Raw genomic sequence first — 23,417 nt, 5'->3', positions numbered from 1 at the left:
CAACATATATTACAAGTGCATTATCAACATGCAATTTTCTTCCATTTCTAACCATTTCCAACATACATGGTTCACAGTTCATATCATAATCAATATACATGATACAACTCCAATTCGACAATATAGTCAACATATGCAATATCATAATCAATTCCCATATCAAGGTAAGTTCTACAACATACTTCCATTAAACCAAAACATTACCAATGTTTTACAACTTAAGACATATATAAAGCTCTTAAGTCCAACAACATTACAAAATCTAAATGCCAGATTACTCATCAATAAACAAGTTCGGATATTTCTCGCGGACCTCCAACTCACGTTCCCAAGTGGCTTCCTCCACTCCGTGATGTTTCCCCAAAACCTTTACCAAAGGGATGGTCTTGCCACGCAGGACTTGATCCCGCCTATCCAAGACCCGAACCGGTCTCTCCTCATACGAGGCATCCTCATCTACCTCTAAGTCGGTCCAATCTAACACATGCGATGGATCCGGCTTATACTTCCGAAGCATACTCACATGAAACACGTCATGAACTCTGGACAACTGTGGCGGCAACGCTAAACGATAAGCAACCTCACCAATCCTCTCAAGGATCTCAAAGGGACCAATAAACCGAGGGGATAACTTCCCACTCTTCCCAAACCTCATCAAACCTCGCCTAGGTGATATTTTCAAGAAGACATGATCACCTACCTCGAACGCCAAAGGCCTCCTCCTACGGTCAGCATAACTCTTTTGGCGACTCTGGGCTGTAACAAGCCTCCTACGGATAAGTTCAACTTTCTCCGTCGTCTCCCTAACCAACTCCGGACCCAACAAAGGTGCATCACCCACCTCGGCCCAACAAACTGGAGACCTACACGGTCGGCCGCACAAGGCCTCAAACGGTGCCATACCGATACTAGACTGAAAATTGTTGTTGTAGGCAAACTCCACCAATGGTAAGTGCCTCTCCCACGTCCCACGAAAGTCAAGGACACAACCCCGAAGCATATACTCAATGATCTGAATAGTACGCTCAGACTGCCCGTCAATCTGAGGATGATAGGCCGTGCTAAAGGTCAACTTAGTGCCCAAGGCACTCTGCAAACTCTGCCACAACCTAGCGGTAAAACGAGGGTCTCTATCTGAGACGATCGTCACTGGGACCCCGTGCAATCTCACTATGTCCTGAATATACAAGTCGGCGAGATGATCTACCGAATCTCTCACGCGCATAGGAATGAAGTGCGTCGACTTAGTCAACCGGTCTACAACCACCCAAATGGCATCAATACCCCGCTGAGTCCTCGGAAGTCCTACAACGAAGTCCATAGTGACATGCTCCCACTTCCACTCGGCAATAGGCAAGGGTTGCAACAAACCCGCTGGCCTCTGATGCTCGGCCTTCATCTGCTGGCAAGTAAGGCACTTCGATACGAATACAGCCACATCTCTCTTCATACCCCACCACCAAAACTGGCGACCCAATTCTCGATACATCTTAGTGCCTCTCGGATGCACCGCAAGGCGTGAATGGTGGAACTCTCAGAGTACTTCCTCTCGGCAAGACTCCGGCACAAACAAACGGTCACGGTATCTCACACTCAGGTCGGGATACACCGTCAAACCCTTCTCAGCCTTCCCATTTGAGATCCTTTCTCGGAAGGACTCTATCTCAAGGTCACCTCTCTGTGCCTTTAACACTCGAGTCACAAGTGTAGGCTGCGCAACAACAAAAAATAAGGCCGCAGCCTCAACGGATTCGCCCAGTAGCAAATCAAACTCGCCAAGTGTGCCCAACATCTCCCATTCCCGGATGGCTATACAAGCTACATCACTAATGGATTTCCTACTAAGGGCATCGGCCACAACATTGGCCTTTCCCGGGTGATAGTGCAACTCAAAATCGTAGTCCTCAATGAACTCCATCCATCTCCTCTGCCTCAAATTCAAGTCCCTCTGGGTAAACAGGTACTTCAAACTCTTGTGGTCTGAGAACACCTCAAACCTCTCACCATAAAGGTAGTGCCTCCAAATTTTCAAGGCAAAGATCACTGCTGCTAACTCTAGGTCGTGTGTAGGGTAATTTTTCTCTTGAATTTTCAACTAACGTGAGCCATAAGCAACCACTTTCCCTTCTTGCATCAACACACAACCCAAAGCCTCTCGTGAGGCATCACAATACACCGCGTAACCCAACCCTCTCTCCGGAATAATCAAAACCGGAGCGGTGGTCAACCTAACCTTCAACTCTTGGAACGACTTTTCACAAGTCTCACTCCATACAAACTTGACCCCTTTCCGCGTCAATCTAGTCAACGGCGAAGCTCGCCTGGAGAAATCTTTCACAAACCGACGGTAATACCCAGCTAATCCCTGAAAACTGCGGATCTCAAACACACTCTTAGGCTGTGCCCAATCTTGCACTGCCTCTACCTTGGATGTATCAACAGACACCCCTTCCTCGGATACCACATGGCCTAAGAATTTCACCTCTCTTAGCCAGAACTCACACTTCCCAAACTTGGCATAGAGCCTATGGGCTCTAAGCAACTCAAGCACCACTCTCAAGTGTTCCTCGTGCTCTTCCTCAGAAGGCGAATAGATAAGAATGTCGTCCACGAAAATGACTACAAATCGATCCAAAAATTCCCGGAAGATCCGGTTCATCAAGTCCATAAAGACTGCCGGTGCATTGGTGAGCCCGAATGGCATCACCAGAAACTCATAATGGCCATACCGCGTACGGAATGCCGTCTTCGGAATATCCTCCTCCCTGACCCTCAACTGGTGGTAACCCGATCTCAAGTCTATCTTCGAGAAACAACGAGAACCCTTCAACTGGTCAAACAGATCATCTATACGGGGCATAGGGTACTTATTCTTGACCATAGCCCGATTCAACTTCCGGTAGTCTATACACAATCTCAAGGCACCATCTTTCTTTTTAGCGAAGAGGGCCGGTGCTCCCCACTGTGAAACACTAGGGCGAACAAAACCCTTATCTAGCAATTCCTGGAGCTGAACTTTCAACTCAACCAACTCTGCTGGAGCAAAACGATAGGGTGCCATAGAAATCGGCACGGTGCCGGGCACTAAATCAATAGAGAACTCTATCTCTCGGTGAGGTGGCAAACTAACGAGATCCTCGGGAAAGACATCCGAATACTCACAAACCACCCTCGGCAACTATAGACGCGCCCGCGAGGGACCCCGCTACAGTTCGGACTCGATTTGTGTCACGGTTCTTAATCTTGAACCAAAGAGTCCAAATCTGGCAAATCGTTTTGAGAAACAGATTTTTTTGAAGAGAAGTGCCAAACATGGACTGCTTTGCCAGATATAGAGTCGCCACCTAAATATCTTTTATGGGGGAATTTAGGAAACCCTGACTCGGTGCCGAAAGCCACATGTCCGTCATCACCGGAGTTGTCTCGGCTCGGGAGCTAGGGTACGATTGGGGAAGGTCAACTATGAGCACCCCCTCTCGCCCGATCCGAAGATCGGCCTCTACTAACCGTGATATCCGTTTTTGAAAACATTATATGTTTTTATTCCATTTATTAGCCTAGAATTACTATGTTATGCGCACAGCAAACAAGTATTGACTAGATTGCCTAATTTGGAAACAAGCATTGCATATCCGTTTGTTTTGAAAAGCGCTTTGGAATTTGCTACTCTCAAGTAGGCTAAAACACGGATTTCAACGAGTTTTTCTAACTCAAACAATCCAACCTTCACCCACAGGCATTCAAACAGTTTATCTCATATAAGCACTTAGCCACATGGTAAGCATACTATCATGTTAACATTCACACGCATGCGAGATGCTAAAGCATAAATACTTACGTTGTACTCCAAGCCAAAACAATAAACTGGTTAGCAAATATGCGTGATCCTAGTTCATGTCAAGTTGACTAATGCAGCACATGCAAGATGCAATTAGAGTAGGTTCGGCTAACCTAAACATGGCATGTGAAATGCAACCAATTAATGCACGTATTCAATCTGGAATTGAAATACAAATGCAGTTAGCGTGATGTACCGAGCCCGGTGCATGCGAAACAAATGTATGGATGCACGCATGCATAGCATGAGGTATGCTAATCTAAACATGCCCTAATCTACCATCATAAGCAGGTAAATAAAAAGGAAGAAAGAAGTGGGGATTGGAAGACATACACACCACTCACACACACTTATTACAGATTTGCCCTCGCCTGGAGGGACCAAATAAATAATACAAATTAATTAACTACGCAAGCTAATTAAATATTACAAATTGCCTAATCAGTTAACAAACTAATTTAAACTAGGAAAAGCAGTAAACCGCCTCGGGAGGAGAGCCAGATGTAGCGCATGCTCGGGTCCTGCTCGGAAGTGCACGGCCATGCATAGTCTGCCTCTGTTTTCCCTGCTCTGCCTTTCTGAAGACTGCCAAAGTCTCAAGGATGCCTCTCTGGATACTTGGAATCACCACCGGCTGAGTAGAATTACCACCGGCAGTGAATTGTGGTCACCGGCACAAAATGAATCCATCGGCTGGTGATTTACTGCCGGTCGGCAATGTATACTGCCGGTCGGCAAAGAATACCTGCAGAACCTGCAACTCACAGCAGCAGAGGACAGAACTTGCATGGCAATACAATTCAAGAAATGTATGCACCAATCATGTCCCCTATCATGTTTGTGACTCAAAAGGGCATGTGTCTCGATTCTCGGACCGCCAATCACGCATTTCCATGCATGACGGCCCAAAGAATCAAGTGTGCAACTTTCATGTCAAATGAAATGCAAACCAAACAAACGAACCAAGGCCCAATTCCTATCACCAAGTCAAGGAATAAGGCATGCATGCAAGATGCAATGCAACCTAGGCATGCAAGCTAAGGATGCAACATGGCATGACAAGACACTTATGCAAGCATACAAACAAACATGAGGCAATGCAAACTGATGAAAAGGTGGACTTATACATGATTTAGGCAACTCTAAATAGGCCTAAAACAGTGGCCAAAGTGACCAAAATAAAGGACTAAACACATACACACATGCACATGTTAAAGGGGCCAACACTTAGGCACAAATGGGACAACTCTCAAACACATTTGAAAGAGGGTAATCATGGATATATGGCTTGCAAGGTAAGCATTGAAAATCACGTAAGGATGGTGCCAAACCAAGCAAACAAAATAGACTAAGCATGCCATAAATGGTCCAAGTACTTGAAGCAAGTCAAAGGGGCTTGAACCATGACCAAGTCAACCGAGCCTCACAAGGCTAAGAGGACTTAAAATAGGTTCAAGGCAGACCTAGACCATGCAAAGGGGACTCTTAGATGGCATCTAAGTGGCTCAAATTTCAAAGGCATGTACAATGGCCAAAACATGGAGCATATAACACAAGCTCATGAGGCATCAAGGAGACATCCAAGGCGAACATATAGGCATGCAAAGGGGACTGAAATGACATGGTGGGTAGTTCCAAACCACTAAATCAATGCAAGAATCTCATGCTATACATTCATACACTTAAGGCCAACAAGCCGGAATGCAAAAGGGCTGTACTAAGCATGCCAAATCCGACCCAAACAACCTAGGACAGACCTTAAACATGGAAAAATATGCACAAAAGCTTCACAAAACTAGACCTAAAACATGCTCGAACAACGGTTTACAACCTAAGGCATGTTAAGGCCTAAACATGGCATTACAAGGTAGATATCCGAAGCATGCATGGTGTACCAAAACCAACACACAACAAGGTTATATCATGGCATAATAAGCATGGAAAACAGCCAAGACATGATCAATACATACTCTAACATGATGCTCCCTCAAGAGGCCAAAAAGGGTCCCTTTCAAGGACAATAAGGAGAGGGGGTGACCCTCCCCTTTTGGAGACTTCAAGGCACCATCTCCGCCACTGAAATCCCTCAAGATTTCAGTGGTGAAGAGGCCCAAATACCAAAGTCTCAAAACTTGCACAAAATAGCACAAAAAGGAGCCTTACAAGGCTTAGGAGGGGTCAAACAAACCCAAACAACAAAACACTCTTAATAAACAATCAAGAGGGCCTAAAAACAGAACTTTTTTTATGTTATACACTAAGCACAAAAACAGCTCTAAGATAGGTAGAAAAGCAATGTAAAAATGGGGAATAAAAGGGAAGTTTCTCACCCTTGTAGACCACCTTCACAGATGATGCTCCAACAGCCCTCCTTGGCTTGAATCCAGCTCCAAAACACCAAAACCAGCCCCTTGGAACCTCGGTAGCCAAAGGAAGGTGAAGCACTAGGTGTTTGTGTGCAATAGTATGGACTAAAACACCTAGAACACACACAAGAGGGAGATATAGAGATAGAATGTGTATGGATTCTAACCCTAGAGCTCAAACCCTAAAAATGGCTCTCTAAAATCTCTAAAGTGTCTAAAGTGTCTAACCCTAAGGCCAAGAGAGAGGACTCTCTCTTATAGAGCCTTTTTGTCTTGTAAAGCTTACAACACAAGCTTCTAAAGAGAGAGATCCCTCCATACACGTGTATGGAGGGGAGCCAAATGCAAGACAGCTGTGATAAAATATCTGCAAAAGCAGATGCACAGTAGTCAGCCGGCCAAAGATGCCATTTTGGCAAAAGGGAGTGCCAACCGGCAACAAAGAGTGCCGACCGGCAAAATAGATTGCCGATGGAAACAAAAACTAGCCGGTGGCCTCTGGCCATGGCCGGTGGTGTGTGGGGATGCCTCACAAGGCATTCCCTGCCCCTCCAAGGCAAAACACAAGTGTTTGGTGCAAAACCAGACACTAAACAGTCGAGTTCGGAGATCCTGAGGCAAGGCGCGCGAGCCGAGACCTCCGGGAACTCCAAACGAACACAAACAAGGGTAATCACCAAGTGTTCCAATGGTGACATCCAAGTCTTGAGGACGGTCAAAAATGGGGTGTCTACAGTTGCCCCTCTTTGACAGAACTCGAAAGTCATAACAATGACGGGAGTGAATGTCAAAGCCCAGAGACGACCCATTTTTGACAAGGCCGAAGACTTAGACAAACATGCAAGACAAACAAGATATGCGCCTGAAGGCAGGGGGCAAAATGCAAGACAATGCACAGAGCCGGACATAACTCATGATCATGCAATATATACAAAACAATGTATAAATAATGCAAATGAAGATGCAATGCAATTGAAACAATGCAAATTATATGCAAAGCAATTGAATCATGATCCAATCATGAGTGGTTCGAAACCACACCTATGTCAAATAGATTGATGGAGGTAACAAGTCCGCCTACCATAGAACGGTCAACTGAACTATGAGTAACGTAGGCAGACACAAGAACAAGTATTGGGGGGGGATTGACATAAGTGGGAAAACGACCCGCTGGAGAAGGGACTATGATCCTAATGTTGGATGCAAAAATTACACAACAATGCAATATATATGGATAGGCTGAGGAGGTGGCAATGGATATGGCACGCGGGCCAAACCAAATCTTGCCTAGGTAAGGCATGTACACATATAAGCCATGTTTGACATAGAACGGTCCACTGAACTATGTTTCGACACGAGAAGTATGGGCACATACCAGACCAAGCTCAACATGGAAAGGCGCAAGCCATGGGCGGAGGTGATGCAATGAATGCATGCAAATTACGATGCAATGTGTACTGGGATGGAAAAGATACGATGGATATGGCCTGCGGGCCAAACCAAATCTTGCCTAGGAAAGGCATGTACACGTACAAGCCGCGTCTAACATAGAACAGTCCACTGAACTATGCTAAAACACAAGAAGTATGGGCACATACCGGACCAAGCTCAATCATGGTAAGGCGCGAGCCATAGATGGAAGGTGATGCAGTGAATGCATGTAAATAACAATGCAATATATACTGGGATGGGAAAGATACGATGGATAAGGCACGCAGGCCAAACCAAATCATTGCCTAGGAAGGGCATGTACACGTACAAGCCGCGTCTAACATAGAACGGTCCACTGAACTATGTTTTGACGTGAAAAGTATGGGCACATACCGGACCAAGCTCAATCATGGTAAGGCGCGAGCCATAGATGGAAGGTGATGCAGTGAATGCATGCAAATAACAATGCAATATACACTATATTCTAATGATGCATGACAATGCAACTATTTACGATGATGCATGACAATGCATGTTTTTTTTTGTTTTTGTTTTTGTTTTTGCAATGCAAATGCATGATGATGCATGATTTTGAAGTGCGCGACAACGCGCGGCTTTTAAGATACATGACAATGTAAATGGACTGTGCACATCAATGCACTAAAGGTCTTGCACCTTCCGAGGATTTAAGGTCTCCTAGACCGTGTAGTACCTGTGCGGTTCGTCTGGTCGCTCCAGCCTCAAATGAACCGTACATACAATATCGTGCCTGCAAAGAAAACAAACTTAACAGGTACAATGTCGTTAGCAACATGCATGACAATGCAAATGAAAGCAAGACAACGCAGGTCGCAAGGAATGTAAGACAATGCAAATGAGGCACGCATGCCAATGCAAATGACGACACACATGCCAACGAAAATGTGACACGCATGCCAATGGAAATGAGACACGCATGCTGATGAAGATAGGGCACACATGCCAATGAAAATGAGGCACGCATGCTGATGAAGATGGGGCACACATGCCAATGGAAATGAGACACGCATGCCGATGAAAGTGAGGCACACATGCTGATGAAAATGAGGCACACGTGTCGATGAAAATGAGGCACACGTGCCGATGAAAATGAGGCACACGTGCCAATGAAAATGGGGCACACATGCCAATGGAAATGAGACACGCATGCCAATGGAAATGAGGCATACATGCCGATGAAAATGAGACACGCATGCCGATGAAAATGAGAAATAATACAAATGAGACACGCATGCCTCATAAGATGCAAAATGATACAAATGAGACACGCATGCCTCATAAGATGCAAAATGATACAAATGAGACACGCATGCCTCATAAGATGCAAAATGATACAAATGAGATACGCATGCCTCATGAGATGCAAAATGATACAAATGAGACATGCATGCCTCATCAGATGCAAAATGATACAAATGAGACACGCATGCCTCATAAGATGCAAAATGATACAAATGAGACACGCATGCCTCATAAGATTCAAAATGATACAAATGAGACACGCATGCCTCATAAGATGCAAAATGATACAAATGAGACACGCATGCCTCATAAGATGCAAAATGATGCAAGTTTGACACGCATGCCACACGGAATGTAAAATGATGCAAATGAGCTTAAATGCGTAACAACGCACGTGTTTCGGAAGGCATGACAATGCATGGTAAGGGAATGCACGGCAACGCGAACGATGCGCGTGGCGACGTATGTATTGAAATACATGACTATGCTTGTAATAAAAATGCAATGACAATGCATGAGAGATGTGCATGACAATGCAAGGGGTGCGTGTTACAACGCATGTAGTATGTGCATAACAATGCAACTATGAGGCGCATGATAACGTGATGTAATGCACCGAAATAGCGCGATGTAATGCACCGAAATAGTGCGATGAACGCGTGCAACGCACACGGGGCAACTTTTGGATCTTGTAAAAGGCAAAAAGGATACCAAAGGATACAACATTGTATGAGTTGGAGTGCTGCGCACAGAAGACGCGGTCCGAGGTCAAAACGGAGGCCGGTTGAGCGTCGGAGATACACTTTCTTGCACTTTCTTGAGCTATGAAGACCAAAAACTACTCATATGGCCTAGACAAGGTTGTGGGAACACCACCAGCCGGGAGGGGAAGCCACCAGCTGTCCACCGGCTGCAAAATAATTTCATCGGCAAAATATTCTGCCGACCGGCACAAAATGTTGCCGACCGGCAAAAGGCTCCTGAGTCGGGGCAGATTCGACATTTCACCATGGGTGTTTTAAAATAGGGTTTCTAAACCCTATTTCTCACTTCCTCCTTTGCCGAAATTCCACACCCTCTCTCTCTAGAGTGTTTTCCTCTTCTCTTTTCTCCGTTTCTTCGCGTTCTACGCCCGTTTCGTCGTCGGATTCGCGATTTTCTTCGCGTTTCGGACATTTTCAACCGAACAAATCTTTGTTTCGGTGCCTCTTTTGCCGTTCCCACCTTTTTGGGGTTTGTTCCCCCCGTTTTCCTCTTGATTTCCGTACTCTTTTCACATCCCAGCCTTTTCGGCCATTTTCGACCTTCTCGGGGGTTGACTTTTCGGTTGACTTTCCATATTCTAGCCCGGTTTTCCTCCCTCCGGCTATTTTCTCATCATTCTTGACATGGCGGATGACATTCCACGCGGTGGGACTCCCCCGGATCACGAGATGGATCCCGGGGTCGAGCTCCTACCTTTGAGCGAGCGCCCGTTCGACCCGGCGACCTACCGGCCGATGATTCATGTTCTGCCCCCTGACGGACTGCGCCAGTTTCGGAGCTTCGAGAGGCACATGCCACCCGAGCTATTACTACGTGAGCCTACCTCCCACCTATCCTTCGGCGCTTCCGAGGTAACTCTCTTTTCTTTGCTTTACTTTCTGCAATGTAGAATACAAAACTGTCGTAGCTGGTTGTACTCTTTAATTGCTTTAGCTCAGATACCCTGTATACTGTAGTTGATTGTAAACATTCGTACAACTGATACCTGCTTGAGACTGACACATGCACACACACTACACTAGCCCTGAATCACCCAAACACACGGCGCACCCTGTATTTCACTGCATACACACTGGTACCCAGTATTTGCTTGAGTCTGAAAATATGCACACATGCTATACTGTACTGAACTACCCGAACATGCTGACGCATCACACGTTGTAGTTCACTGTAAGCACACCGACACCCGGTATTTGCTTGAGTCTGAAAATATGCACACATGCTATACTGTACTGAACCACCCGAACGCGCTAACACATCACACGTTGTAGTTCATTGTAAGCTTCTTAAAACTGCATTTTGAATATTGCCTTGCAATTGTTGCTTTTGATTTACAGGGGGATTCCCATACCATCTGTGGGTATGGGAACATCGGCGCCCGGGACTGGTATGCCGAGCTTCCCGATGCGGTCCGTCGCATAGTGGACCAGGCGGGCTTCAGCGCATTCTGCAGAGGACTATCCAGACTCACGACCTGCAGGCCCTTGCTCGCCACCCTAGTGGAGAGGTGGTGGGACACCACCGATTCATTCTATTTCTCCGCGGCAGGGGACATGACGATGACCCCTTACGATTTCTCGATGCTCACAGGCATCGGGGTAGGGGGTGATCCGATCCCCTTTGATACTGACATGGACGAGCGGACTGCCGCTCAAATCTATCTGCTCGGTGAGGTGCCACCTCTCGCGCGTCCAGGCTATGTCCGATACTCCGGGTTCGAGGTGCAGTTCAGGGTCCAGCCCACCCTTGTTGATGCTGCCCCGACGACTCCGGAGGCCGTGGAGAGATACGCACGCGGCTTCCTCATGTTCTTGTTTGGGACGACCATTTTCGCCGACCGGGCGAACACAGTGCCTCTCTGCCTGCTCAGCGCACTGGTGGACGTCAGGCGGATCTTGCATTACGACTGGGGTGGTGCCGCTCTGGCCACTCTCTACGGATATATGAGCTCAGCTTCCCGTGGCAGCGGACAGTTGCTCAGAGGCTACTGGCGGGCTTGGGAGGTACGTTTCTTTTTTCTGCCTTTCATTTCTGTCCTATATTTTCTGTACACTGTACACACTGTAGTCGGCTTTATACTTGCTGTATACTGTACACACGGCACACACATACATTCTGCTTTACACTGACTGTACACTGCTCACACTGTACACAATATACAATACACTGCACAACACACGGCCCTGCCATTTCTGCTTTATTCTGTATTTTGCTTTATCTGATAATCATATTGATGTTTTCTCTGCAGTTGTGGGTTTACGCCTACTTTCCTAGGCTCTCACCCGTGCCAGTCACGGAGACTCCTCTGGTCGTCTCTTTTTCGCGTCGCTTTGACGGGAGATGCACCCGGAGGCCGCGAGAGACTTTCAGCTTCTTCCACCGCTTCTTCGACACCATTACCCCCGCGGAGGTATGTTTTACTTGCAGTTCATTTAAGCTTCGCCTTTCCACTGCATATAACAGTAGATACAAACTGTATTGCATTTTCAGATCACCTGGCAGCCTTGGGCTCCTTTGCCAACCATGATGCGGGATCGGTTTGCCTATGCCGATGAGACCTCACGTTTCCAGATCTTACTGGAGGGCCCGGTCTGTCGGGCTTGGTACCTGGGTGAGCGTTTCCTACGCCAGACCCTAGGGTTACTAGAGCAGATAGTCCCGGTTCACCCTCCTGAGGACATGAGGGAGACCGAGCAGCTCACTACCGAGCAGATGGCCGATTATACTATCGGCTGGGAGGCGACCCGCTTCAGAGGCATCGGCGACTATCGAGAGTACGTGCAGACGTACATTATGCGGTCTCTGAGCAGCGGCCGTCGAGCTGAGGGAGCTAGGCCCGTGGCACCAGCGGCTAGGACAGGAGCAGGAGCTGGAGCAAGAGCTTCGAGGAGGGCCCGAGTCCGTGGCAGGGGCAGAGTTCAGGGGGGACAGGTGAGCGGTTGGCCTGTTCTGCCCACTTCATTGACTTTCCGAGGGCAGGGTGGGGCGACCTATCAGATCCCCTTCGCCCCTCCGCCAGCTGATCACGAGTTTGTCGGTGTCCCCGACTTGCCTCCGGTATGTATTACTGCATTTTTGTACAGTCATTTCATTTCAGTTTATTTGATATTCCACAGAATATTAATGCATCTAATATTTTTGCAGGCTTCTTCTGAGTACACCCGGCAGTCATTGGAGATGAATGCCTCCATGATGGGGATGCTACAGCGGACCTTTGATCTCCTGGCCCTCTACAGCATTCCGGTATGTTCTTCTGATCACGGCCTCAAATCACTCACAAGCTGATTCACGTAATCTGATGCACGGCACAACACCTGATACACTGATCTCACAGCGTCTGATACACTACATACACTGCATTCTGCACTGATAAACTGCTCACGGCATTCATGCACTGTACTCATACACCGCATTCTGCACCGATAAACTACTCACGGCATTCACACACTGTACTCATACACTGCATTCTGCACTGATAAACTATCCACAGTATTCACACACTGTACCCATACACTGCATTTTGCACTGATATGCTGCCTTCGGCATTCTCAGACTATACCCATACACTGCATTCTGCACTGATATACTGCCTTCGGCATTCTCACACTGTACCCATGCACTGCATTCTGCACTGATAAACTGCTCACGGCATTCTCACACTGTATACTGCATTGATACACTGCTCACATTATTCTGATGTTTTTGCCCTTTGTGATTTTTCAGCCTCCCTTCCAGATTCCCGTGGTAGGAGGTGCTCCAGCTGGACCTTCCGTCCCCGCCCGAGGGAGAGATGAGGAGGGCAGAGTATTCCCCCGCTCCAAGGCGGGGCGCACTCATGCCGGGAGTAGTTCGCGGGCTTCCGTCCCTGATGATGACGATGATGATGATGACGAGTCGGAGGCGGAGGCAGAGTCGGAGGTGGAGTCATCGGAGGAGGAGACCGGAGGCGGCACTAGCTCGGGCTCTGATGACGATGCTGATGATGCTCTAGGACAGACTGATAGCCCTCGGAGTCACTTGACATAGATTTTTGTTGTTTTTCTTCTCTTTCTTGTACTTTTCCTTTTTGTTGCTAGTCAAGATACTTTGTACTGCGGCAGGTAGATTTTTGTTTTCCTCAAAACTTTGTATTTAAAAAAGATTATGAAATGAACAAACTTTTTTGCTTAAAAAGTGTTACATGTACATATCTTATGTATTGCATCGCACCATGTTACACCTCAATGTAAATGGAATTGATCTGTTGTCTGAAAATTGAACACTTGCACTGTGGTAATCAGATAACTAAACAGCCAACAGAAAAATAACCCAAGCAACACACTGCCTGATTCTGGACACACACAACCCTTACTCTATTGGGGATTAATCTGCATACAACCTGAAACACAGCATTCGGTTCATTCTGCACACAGCAAATCCTGAGCGAACGGCCCAATCTGACAAAACGGAGCTCAAAGATGGAACCAGTTGGAGTTGAAGCATGCTCAAATATAGAGAATGGCACAGTGTTCTGAGGATAAACGATTTTTGAAATTAAATAAAGGTTTTTCAAACCGGGGTATCGAGCCTACAACTGAACACAGCGGGGAGGACTCAAACAAAAGGGTACATGACCTAAACATAACGAGACACGCTCGGAAAAGACCAAAAACAAAGGATGAAACCGACAAATCAAAAAGACACGACACACAGACGCGTCAACGAAGACGGGGGACCTCAGATCACGAGGAGCCAGTTTCTCTGGGTATTGTTTCCCACCCCCTTCTCATTTGTGATTCTCACATCACTCTGGCACTCAAGCTCGGATTTTCTCTCAAAACCCTTTTTCTCATTTTTCTCTCAACTCACACTTCTCTATTCTTCATTCTCTCATTTTTCGTCCCTCCCCAAGATGATCAATGAATGAATAGGAAGTTGCAGGTTCATGCCCAATGCCGTTAGCTCACAGCTATTTCTTCTGGCGGGTAGAGTACACTTCTGGCAAGTACGTTGACGACCAGGGGGGGGGAGACAGAACGCCTGGCTTAACTGTGCCCCTAGTTCATCATTTTGACCATTTTTTGTTTTGGTTTTCTACTAAAACAGTTTTGATCAAGATGAGAGTTAGATTAACACACTTATTCAATTTTGATTTGAAAATCATGCAAGTCAGGCTATAAGCACTGAAAATTTTCCTTTTTGGGTCCAAGAAAATGGTCCAGTTTTGGAAAATGGAATAGTTTTCAAGAAAATAGTCAACCTTAGTAAAAATTTTCAAAAACTATTTTGCAAACAGTCAATGCTCAACGAGCATGAAACTTACTCTTTGAGATGCGCAACCCCGGATCGGAGGCAATGGAAAATTGCCCCTGGCTTGAAAGAGGTGGATGGCAACGGAAAGTTGCCCCTGGTTTGAATGGCGGCTCACGACGACTCGTGGCAACGGAAAGTTGCCCCTTGTTTGGATGGTGCCGCAACAGTCCGCAAACAGTCTTCATTGGCGGTGGTCGAGCTCTTGGACACAGAGATGACGAAGACGGTTATAACAAATATATGGACACAGTCGCCTTGGAAGCGTTGGCGACTGGACTTTGGGATGAAATAGAAACCATCGTATGGACTGAGACGCTATGAAAGCGTTGGGGGCTGGACTTCAAGATGAAGTTGCCTACGTATCCCAAACATGGGAATCAAGCCTCACGTAGTTCCGATTAAGGTACACTCGGGTATTTTAACCTTCACTTTTCAGGCTCTAACTTTTGCCAAGATGCCCAATGCGGGTTTTCGACCTTGCGAGCTTCTTTTCATTTCCTTTTTTTTTTCATTTCTTTTTCTTTTCTTTTCTTTTCTTTTCTTTTTTGCTTTTCTTTTCTTTCTTTTTTTTGTATTTTTTTGCTTGCTCTAACTTTTGCCTGGGTCGCCCTTCCGGGTTTTCGGCCTAGCGAGCCTCTCAAAGGGTAAAAGTGTAACAAGTCCATGCCAAACGGTTTTTGAAGTTGAAGCCTCTCTGTATCTAGGAGAACGGCTGTTGCAATGATTTGCAGAAGAATCCGTCATGGCTGCTCCAAAAGCTTCTTCTGGTGAGACCTAATCTTTTTGATTCGGCTTTGGTGCCTCTTGTTCGAGGGCTGCTTCAAAACTGGCCACACGGGCCCCCTCCGACAGTTGACTGTTGGATGCTCCGAATGAGTTCAAGGTTCAGGACAAACAGGTCGAATCTTGAGGCCGAGAGCAATCCTAGGCTGTACAATCTCAAGAGCGATCCCACACAGGTCTTCGCAGGGCCGCGTAAAACATTTGTTTTTGAAAGTTTTTAAGAAAGCGACAAATTGCTCGTGCCGAAGACAGTGTGGAACCAATCTGGATCAAGCCAGGGTCCTTCCCAGTACTCACGCTGGCAAGCATGATTTCATTCATTAAGGGCTTAACATGCCTCTCTTTCGCTCAAAATGATCAAAATTTTGCAAAACCCGAGGAATTCCTTCCTCTTTGTTTTTATCACCGCAGTGTTTAAAAGAGGTTTTTGAAAAACTTAGGTCAATGCAATGAGTTTGGCGCGCAGGAGAGCAGGCGAGATGTACTGTCAGCCCATTCAAATCTTCTGGCACAACTAACTCACACTAAAAGCAAGCATGAAAATGAGATAGTCACGGCTGTTTCATTCAGATTTGTTGGCATAACTGGCTCCTCGGCAGAAACAGACTCGAAAACAAAAACGGGTAATTACAAGACAAAACGGTGTTCGAGGCAACAACCCCGGAATCACCTGGTATTCTATACAAAGGGGACTGACTCGCTACAACAAGACGGACCCTTAAGCAAAAAGACTGACTCAAGACAAAGAGACAGACTCAAAACAAAAGACTGACTCGATACCCGAACCAGAATTTACAAAGTTAGCATTCACAAACGCTCAAAAATGCGTGCCAGACGCCACATCCAAAATATACCAAATGCCGCTCGCAGGTGGTTCACGTTCTGATTACATACTTGTAGTATCTGTGTCCTCAAAATCCAATAACTGGGTGGTAACGAACTTGGCTGAGGTGGGCGGGAGGATTACCTCGTTGTCAATCAAATCTTGCACCTCATGACGGAGGCGGAAACAATTGTCGGTAGCATGGCCTGTCTGCTGGTGGTACGCGCAGTACTGAGCAGCATCATGTGTGGTAGGGAGATTCTTCGGGAGAGGCCGAGGCTCCAAGGGTTTAAGGTGTCCCCTCTCGGCAAGGATCTGAAGTGCCTTGGACAGAGGCATGTAGAGAGCATGAAAGGTTCTGCGCCCCCGGGGCAGGTACTTCGGAGTCTGAGCGCTCTTACTAGCCGCACAAGCGAAAGGGTCGGCAGGCGCCACCTTAGCTTTCGGATCTTTCCCAGGTGCGGGGGCGGGAACAGGAGGAACTGTTCTGGCATGACAGGGCCTATCCCGATTTTCTGACTGGCTTGAACTACCCTCAGGGGGAGTGGGGAAAGCATCCTCCACAGTTTTTGCCACAACTGCGGATATCTGTTGCTTATTCATCCCCCCGGCTTTCAAAGCCTCGACTGCCCACAGCAATTGTTCAATGGGATCGGCATCTGCCTTCATTTTGTCTTTTCCTCTGGCCTCAGCCTGATCGAGGGTTTGAGTTGATGTTGATATGTCATTTCCATAGCTGGAGGCCATCCCCGGTTGGCTAAGTTCAATCACAATTCGCCCTAACAGCGGGGGCTCCTGGGGTACAAAACTCCCGGCATACAGTGCGGCTGGAGGTGAAGCTGACATTCCGTAGGCGAGATCCGCCACAAACCTTTGGAGATCACTTATCATCCCCATTAGTTCGAATGTAGTAGGCTCGCGAGCCTGGTATAGTTGGGGGCCCAAACCGGGTGGATGTGGCATATCACTATTGGTCTCACCTTGCAGAGTGATCCCCTGCTCCAATGCAGCCGTCATAATCACGATCTCTTCCGAATTCTGCGTCATCATATGTCCTGCCTCGGCAAGGGGGAACGCTAGCTATTCTGTACCAGCTGTCCGTACTGAAAGAGACAACAAACAGCATTTCAGCCCAAACAGATCAAACACGGGTGTAGCCGAACGACTGCACTCTACTACTGATCACTGTTCCCCAGAAATCACTGTCCCCAAAAACTGAACCTGATGCCCACAGATAACTGGTTTCTCAACAACACTAATACTGGTGCCCTCGGGCCCGATATTCAAACTTGCAAACTGATATGTACGTTCCTGTAGAGATACATTCTAAAAGCACATAGCAAGTAAAGAGAGCCAAAACACCCCTATGTTGGGGTAGGGTTTCCCTGTCCTATTTTGTCAGGGACTATGGTTTCACTACGCACGCAGCGGTTTTCAAACAACCTAACATCGGGTTAGCAGCCTGTCCTAACTTGGAATGGTTACTATGGATCCGAATATGCACTAGGTCGAATGGTCGAAAAGGGGGCCCTGGTAAAACCGGGGTTTGTGTTCCCATACTGTCAGAGCCCATAACCGGTCAGCCTTATGGTCATGTCTTGACAAGACAAGCCTCCGGCAAACCGTTCAGGAATGGCAGATGGCAAACACTGAAATGACATGGTGGGTCGTTCCAAACCACTAAATCAATGCAAGAATGTCATGCTATACATTCATACACTTAAGGCCAACAAGCTGGAATGCAAAGGGGCTATACTAAGCATGCCAAATCCGACCCAAACAACCTAGGATAGACCTTAAACATGGCAAAATATGCACAAAAGCTTCACAAAACTAGACCTAAAACATGCTCGAACAACGGTTTACAACCTAAGGCATGTTAAGGCCTAAACATGGCATTACAAGGTAGATATGCTAAGCATGCATGGTGTACCAAAACCAACACACAACAAGGTTATATCATGGCATAATAAGCATGGAAAACAGCCAAGACATGATCAATACATACTCTAACATGATGCTCCCTCAAGAGGCCAAAAAGGGTCCCTTTCAAGGACAATAAGGAGAGGGAGTGGCCCTCCCCTTTTGCAGACTTCAAGGCACCATCTCCGCCACTGAAATCCCTCAAGATTTCAGTGGTGAAGAGGCCCAAACACCAAAGTCTCGAAACTTGCACAAAATAACACAAAAAGGAGCCTTACAAGGCTTAGGAGGGGTCAAACAAACCCAAACCACAAAACACTCTCAATAAACAATCAAGAGGGCCTAAAAACAGAACTTTTTTATGTTGTACACTAAGCACAAAAATAGCTCTAAGATAGGTAGAAAAGTAATGCAAAAATGGGGAATAAAAGGGAAGTTTCTCACCCTTGTAGACCACCTTCACAAATGATGCTCCAACAGCCCTCCTTGGCTTGAATCCAGCTCCAAAACACCAAAACTAGCCCCTTAGAACCTCAGTAGCCAAAGGAAGGTGAAGCACTAGGTGTTTGTGTGCAATAGTATGGACTAAAACCCCTAGAACACACAAGAGGGAGATATAGAGATAGAATGTGTATGGATTCTAACCCTAGAACTCAAACCCTGAAAATGGCTCTCTAAATCTCTAAAGTGTCTAAAGTGTCTAACCCTAAGGCCAAGAGAGAAGACTCTCTCTTATAGAGCCTTTTTGTCTTGTAAAGCTTACAAGACAAGCTTCTAAAGAGAGAGATCCCTCCATACATGTGTATGGAGGGGAGCCAAATGCAAGACAGCTGTGATAAAATATCTGCAAAAGCAGATGCACAGTAGTCGGCCGGCCAAAGATGCCATTTTGGCAAAAGAGAGTGCCGACCGGCAACAAAGTGTGCCGATCGGCAAATAGATTGCCGATGGAAACAAAAACCAGCCGGTGGCCTCTGGCCATGGCTGGTGGTGTGTGGGGATGCCTCACAAGGCATTCCCTGCCCCTCAAAGGCAAAACACAAGTGTTTGGTGCAAAACCAGACACTAAACAGTCGAGTTCGGAGATCCTGAGGCAAGGCGCGCAAGCCGAGACCTCCGGGAACTCCAAACGAACACAAACAAGGGTAATCACCAAGTGTTCCAATGGTGACGTCCAAGTCTTGAGGACAGTCAAAAATGGGGTGTCTACAGCAACATAAGCTGGGTCTCACCACACTCACCACTCTCAAAGCTAGCAAGTAGACCACTAAGCTCACTCCGCCCTCGCGAATCATACCCCAGTGGCAAAACACTACCAACCCGGTCTCCCAAGAAATGGAACCACTCCTCGCTCAAGGTACATAACGTGACCCTCTGGCGGTAGCAATCGATAACAGCCCGGTATGACGATAGCCAGTCCATACCCAAAATAACATCAAAGCCCTTCATGGGCATGACAACAAACGGAAAAGGAAGCCTATGGTCGGCGACCTCTATATCACAACCCCTAACACCTTGTTTCAAGATCAACTCACCACCAATAGGCGATACTACACATATAGGAGATGCTAAATGTGCCAACTCTAATTCCAAAACAGATGCAAATGCAGCAGACACAAAAGAATGAGATGCACCCGTATCAATCAATACATTAGCAACCGAGTTGCAAAACAAGAAGGTACCTCTCACAACAGATGGAGCCGGTACTATATCCTGTGCGGTAACAGCATACACGTGCCCTGTAGGCCCCTGATCTACTTGCTCACCCCTCGGAGCATACGACTGCTGCACTGACTGGGACGACCAAGCTCCTGGATTGGCCCTCGAGGCCTGCACAGACTGAGCTGGCTGACAACCCTGCGTCTGCCTAGAACCAGATGCTCCTGAAGTGGCACTCAACTGTGGGCAATACCTCTTCAGGTGCCCAGGCTGCCTACACTAATAGCAAGATAAGGGCTGCCCCCTGCCCAAACTCTGACTCTGGGGTCTAGCTGAAGAAGAAGCAGCCCTCTGACCTTCGCCCTTCTGCGGGCAAACCGAAGACTTGTGACCCAGCTGGCCACAAGTGTAGCAAGTCAAACCTCCTTGATTGCCTCTCCCTGAGCCTGCACTCGGCACCGGAAAGGTCGATCTAGCAACTCCACCCTGAGACTGCTGAGGGTTGTAACCCCTCTGTCTCCTGCCATCACCCTGACCATCCTAGCCCCTCTTGGAGCCTCTATGTTTCTCCTCGTCCTCCTCCTGCATCATAAGCTCCATATGAGCTGCAGCATTCACTAAATGTCTATACTCTCAGATGAAAGACCCACCAACCCTCAACTTGAGGCCCCGCCTCAACTTCCGCTCAAACTCATAGCAACGGCGTTCTTCGGACGCCACCAACTCAGGTGCAAACCTGGACAAACTAGTAAAAGTGGCCTCAAACTCTGCCACAGACATACCTTGTTGATTAAGCCGGCTAAACTGATCCCTCAGCTTCTCCCTAGCCACTGCAGATAAGAACCTCTCCTGAAAAGCATTTACAAACGCCTCCTATGTACCACTAACACGAGCCTTCTCGTACTTCCACCATTGACCCGCATCTCCCTTCAGCTGGAAGGATGCCAAGGTCACTTTCAGTGCCCCGTCCTCAATGCCAAGGTCACTTTCAGTGCCCCATCCTCGATGCCAAGCATCTCGAACGTCTTACTCATTTGTTCCAACCACTCGTCAGCCTTCAGTGGCTCCTTTGGATCCCCAACAAACTCGTCCGGGTTAGATCGGAAGAATTCCCTCTTCAAGAAAGAAGGCCCTGCCTCAGCTACCTGATTCCCAGCTCTGAGAATACCCAAAGCCCCTGCTATCTCTCGTGCCGAGGCACTCATAGCCTGCTGACCCGCTGGCTCGGCCACATTGGCCTGACCAACTCCCTCCTGCACTGCCAGAACCTCCTTCGGTAAAGGTAACTCCTGCCTTCCAGGCCTACCACGCCTAGCACCTCTTCCTCGTCCTGACATCCTAATAAGGGTAATACAGAACGTTAGCACATTCACAAATGTGCCAAAACTAAACACTCGCGTCCTAATGCATGGACAACTGTAATTCATTCCACGTAAGCACATAAACACATAAGCACTTACGAATTTCATTTCCGGATAATGATAGTCCCGAGGCGTTACTAGAGTTCCGGTTAGAAACAGCATTGATCAAGTGCCTTTCCAACAGGACTCACAGAAACCCAAGGATCCAATCAACATCCTAGAAACTAAATCCCATACCCACATAGTCACATAAGCATGTTATCAATTAAGAATATAGCATATGACACTACATCTAAGTCTCTATCAAGCGAGACAAACCCATTGTGATCCTAATCACTTCCCACGTACCCGAAGTATTCGAACCCAATACACTCTGATACCAAGTTGTAACGCCCTCGAAACAATAACATTAAACCCATCAATATAAACATACATTTATATACAAAAGATCCACATTCTTCAATTCATCAGAGTACTTCATTATAAAAGTATTACATGTTAACAAGAAAAGCAAATGCCTTACGGGCTTATAGCTTTCCAAGTTAACACTTGGTTACAAAAGAGAGTACTAACTCAATTACACATTAAGCCCTTGGCTTGAATTTACATGTAATACATCAAAATGAAATAAGACAACAAAAGTGTGTCCGCCTCTAGCCTCCCAAGCTATGTCCTTGGAGGTGGCATGCTACCTGTACCTGAAAATGATGTTCCCATATAGGGTGAGCCACAGCCCAGTAGAAATACACTAAACCAAATATGAACAATGACTAAAAGATTAGCAGTTGATAGATGGCCAACACTGATACTTTCACTTATAACACTTTACAGTTTCATGACGTACGAGTCCATGTTACAATCCATTTTCCAATTCTTTTCAATTCTCAATTTATAACCATGGCTCAGAACCTGGCCAAACAACTTATATGAGACAGTAACTCATATTAAACACTTTCCCATTTCATAATAGATAAGCATACTAGCTATATCACACACCAACAGATAAGCATACAAGCTATATCATTACTTCCATAGATATGCATAAGAGCACTATCACACTTCCAAAGACAAGCATATGAGCTGTGTCATCACATCACTAGATAAGCATATGAGCTCTATCTATGGAGTCCATCCCCTATCTCCTCCCAACAACATCCGGTTTAGAGGTCCATCCTCTATCTTCCCCTAAACCGTGGAGTACATCCCTATCTCCTCCAACATGACACAATGCATATAAACAATAATTATACACACCATCACACAATTCATAAATTTAATGTATTCTTTCAACCGTCATACTCAATGACACATTCCAGTGATTAGTTTCAGTTTGCCTAATCATCATGCATTGTCTACAACAATTAAGACTATCCTCCACCGATAGCCCAAAGCAGTTATTTTTATATAGAAAATAAATGCAACAATGGATATATAATCAACATTTCAACTAGGTGAGTGATAAATAATCCAACTACACCCTTTGATCCCATATCTTCCAAATCAATTCCTCATTTCTCGTAATTAATTATGCGAATTAATTAACCAATGTAATTAGGGCATTTTCCATAATTAACATTACAACCTTTAGGTTCCATTTTCATTAATGTTTTAACATTAATTTCACTTTTCAATGCCAAACATGTAACTAGGTTTTATATAGTTAAAACCCCAACTTTTGTAAATTTACACAAAAGCCCCAAACTTTCACAACATTACCAAACCAACCCCATCATCTCAAAATACTAAAATTTAAAGACAAAACCCATAGTGAGGAGTAGGTTATCCCTACCTCAAAAGTTGACTCCCAACCAAGAAGGTGAAGAAAACGAAAATGCTCCAAACCACGAATTTCTCGGATCAAAAGATGGCCCTCGACGATCAACAACTTTTTTGTA

At 46.3% G+C, this 23,417-nt stretch overlaps 1 long non-coding RNA gene and 1 pseudogene across 2 annotated transcripts in view; both read left to right on the top strand.

Annotated features, from left to right (window-relative positions):
• The window catches only part of LOC145793679 (uncharacterized), a 258,720-nt pseudogene that overhangs the window by 148,911 nt on the left and 86,392 nt on the right, over nucleotides 1–23,417 (top strand). The gene's annotated exons all lie outside the window — the stretch shown is intronic.
• LOC145792422 (uncharacterized) lies at nucleotides 12,615–13,555 on the top strand. The gene is made up of 3 exons (XR_014331826.1): nucleotides 12,615–12,738; nucleotides 12,826–12,924; nucleotides 13,405–13,555. It is a non-coding gene; the product is annotated as an uncharacterized LOC145792422 (long non-coding RNA).

This window comes from Camellia sinensis, chromosome 6 (genome assembly GCF_055761805.1).
Source record: "Camellia sinensis isolate YWXY chromosome 6, ASM5576180v1, whole genome shotgun sequence".
NCBI classification, from domain to species: Eukaryota; Viridiplantae; Streptophyta; class Magnoliopsida; order Ericales; family Theaceae; genus Camellia; species Camellia sinensis.
This window is presented reverse-complemented; position numbering and strand designations above follow the sequence as displayed.